Below are 2763 nucleotides of genomic sequence, written 5' to 3' on the forward strand. Positions count from 1 at the left end.
CAAAGTGCCCTCGCAGTTTGCCTGTGTCCTTTTTGAGAGCTCTCTCTCTAGATATCTCCCTCGAAGCCCAGTGCTCACACGTGGTGTCATGTGTCCCTCATTGAACCTTATACTTTTAGCCCTCTCTTGGGCCTAGCATTGCACCCTTCACTTAATGCCTAGATGTAGGAATCCCCTAAGTCTTAGCCTTCGCGTCTATGAGCACTGTCAAGCCCTTTGGTGTCTCGCTGTGCCATAACCAAGCCATGGGCTTCCACGATTATGGCTAATGTAACACACAATGTCTAAAAACTTAATTCAATTCATAGACTTTGATTTCGACCATAGTTTTCACAAGCTAAAGAAATACCAATTCTAGTAACACATGTCTCAATGACCTTACAGATGTAAGAATGCAAAATGATGCCCAAACCAATCCATAGTCTAGCTGAATAGTCAATATAAGTGCCTTGTTCCTTTTATCTTAATACTCCCTCCCCCCCCCCCCCGTGTGTGTGTGTGTGGACATGGACTTCGGTCTAACAATCCTATCTCCAAGAATGATAATTGAATTGGTTTTCAAGACTCTAAAGTTTAAGTGAAGGAAGCACTTGTATTGGCCTTACCGAATTCTAGATGACCATTCATGGTTGAGATCGACGCTAGCGATTTTGCCGTAGGCGAACCCCTTATTCTAGCAAGACTGACCTGTAGCTTTTGAGGGTAGCTAAATGATACTCAAGTTCGATGGATGACTCAAGAGAAGGAATTCTATGTGTTGAACTTGGAGACATTATCTATATGGAGCCAAGTTTGTTAGCACTGCCCCACTAGGGGCAGGCTATAGCAACGAGAGAGTTGCCCTTTGAGGACCCGTCTAAAGCGGACTTGCTAAGGTGGTTTTTTACATGGAAAAAGGAGGCTTTCCAAAAAAGGAAGGTAAGCTCTCCGCTCCCTCTCCTCCATATGACGGAATCAAAATCGCTAACCATCGTGGGAATCAAAATCGCAGACCATCATGAGAACCAACAACGTTTTGTGCCATTAGCTCCGTCACCCGCCTCGAATCTCCTCGCTGAGTTTTAACTCGTTCGTTGCCTGCAGTTGACTGATTTGAGCTTAATAGCGCTCATAGAACTGTGGCACAACGTTGATGAAGAAATTCACATCCATGGTAGACAATGCGGGAGCCATCCCAGGTTTTTTTAAGCGAGAGGTGAAGATAATGTTCCAGAAGGAATATTGCAGAGTCGTATAAGAGATGTGGTTGATCGCATCAAACGCATGGGGTTCAAGGATCAGATTTTTTGAAGGTTGGAGCTGGGCTCATCATTCCTAGGCTGCGAGGAGTTGGAGGACATCAATTTGCAGGGGTTGTGCTACTAATTGGTGAACTTGACGGTTAAGTGATTGTGTTTTTCTGAAAACAATTAGAGTGAGGGAGTCGCGTGATTTGTTGTCCTTGTGCGTTTCACAGTGCTCGGTGTTAAAGCTCGAATTGCCAGATTGATTAAAGTTTGTGAGTCTATCTTGTTGCGGAAACATGGACGAGTTGGAGTGGACTCTCGACAGCGGCTGAGAGCTCTATCTTTGGAATTTGTATCACTAGAAACGCTCGACTTGAGCTTATTCCGTGATGTGGGATCTGGGTGTTACTGATGAATTGTTCGTGCCATATTCTCAGGTCGTTGACAGATGCGCTAGGGATCTATTTTTCAAGTTTCCACTTTGATGAAACGCAAAATTCTCCGAAGCGCTTCACTCTATCAATGTGTCTTCTAGAACGATCTCTGGTGAGTCCGACTCTAGGCAGCCAGATTTGAGGTCAAGCTTAGTCGCATTCAATTGGAGGATCTCTTGTCTCTGCTCTCCACCTGCTAATGGATACTGATTTTTCCTCTATTCATGCTACAAGAGTAAAGTTTCCTATCATTTTTCTTGCCTGTAGGGCTACCGAGCTATAAAGGAACGAATGCCTAGGCAACCTCTATTCTTGGCATTGGACAATGTGTCTGATAGCTCGCAAGAAGATGCAGCAACTGAGCAATCCTTTTGAGAGAACTGGAGTACCATCCATACAGTATTGTGTTGGTGACTAGCCGTAGTAAGGAAGTCCTGTTTCGACTTGGCATTGATCCTAGTAGATGTAAGGCTTGTCCAAGTTTGAAAGAAAAGGAAGCGAAGGAATTAGTTGAGCATCAACTAAATCTGTCGAGGTATCATGGCACCGTTATCTCGGATCTCACCCAGACCAATAGACGAGGATCAAAGGAATTATGGAGCGTTACGCTTTCCACCACGTAGTCCCCTTCCTTATTGCGCTACCTCGGCTTGGAAAACAAATCATTTAGTGCAAGGACCATAACCCCGAGGCTCTGTGTTGTCCCAAGCATGGTGTGAGTTTTCCCTGCACCCGTTGTTCCGTAATAGAAGACAAATCTATTCCTTCCTTGTATTACACTCTGAACCAGATCTGTTGAACTGTTGTGACCAAAAAGTAAAGCTTCTATTCTTTCTTTAATGACCAAAAAGTAAAGATTCTATTCTTTCTTTAAGGGCAGTGCTCTCGGCACCCCATGCCTCTTGTTGTATTGACGGACCATGAGTCTATCAAATCCTTATGTGATACGACTGAGTTGAGGGGAAGGAAGGCACAGTGGACTGAACTTATGCAGGTCTTTGGTATGGAGATTTGATATCGAAAAGGCAGCTTGAACATGATTGCTGATGCTTTGAGTCGCATAAGTGAGGTGAACTCTTTTGAGTTTTACCGAGATAGGAGCT

At 44.3% G+C, this 2763-nt stretch overlaps 1 long non-coding RNA gene across 1 annotated transcript; it reads left to right on the plus strand.

Annotated features, from left to right (window-relative positions):
* Positions 1 to 1160: 1160 nt before the first annotated feature.
* On the plus strand, positions 1161 to 2289 carry LOC147880369 (uncharacterized). Its single transcript, XR_015540601.1, has 3 exons — positions 1161 to 1368; positions 1457 to 1772; positions 1928 to 2289. It is a non-coding gene; the product is annotated as an uncharacterized LOC147880369 (long non-coding RNA).
* The last annotated feature ends 474 nt before the right edge of the window (positions 2290 to 2763 follow it).

Source organism: Dipteris shenzhenensis, chromosome 32 (assembly GCF_047967505.1).
Source record: "Dipteris shenzhenensis isolate YYH24624 ecotype China chromosome 32, Dip_SZ_1.0, whole genome shotgun sequence".
Taxonomy (NCBI): Eukaryota; Viridiplantae; Streptophyta; class Polypodiopsida; order Gleicheniales; family Dipteridaceae; genus Dipteris; species Dipteris shenzhenensis.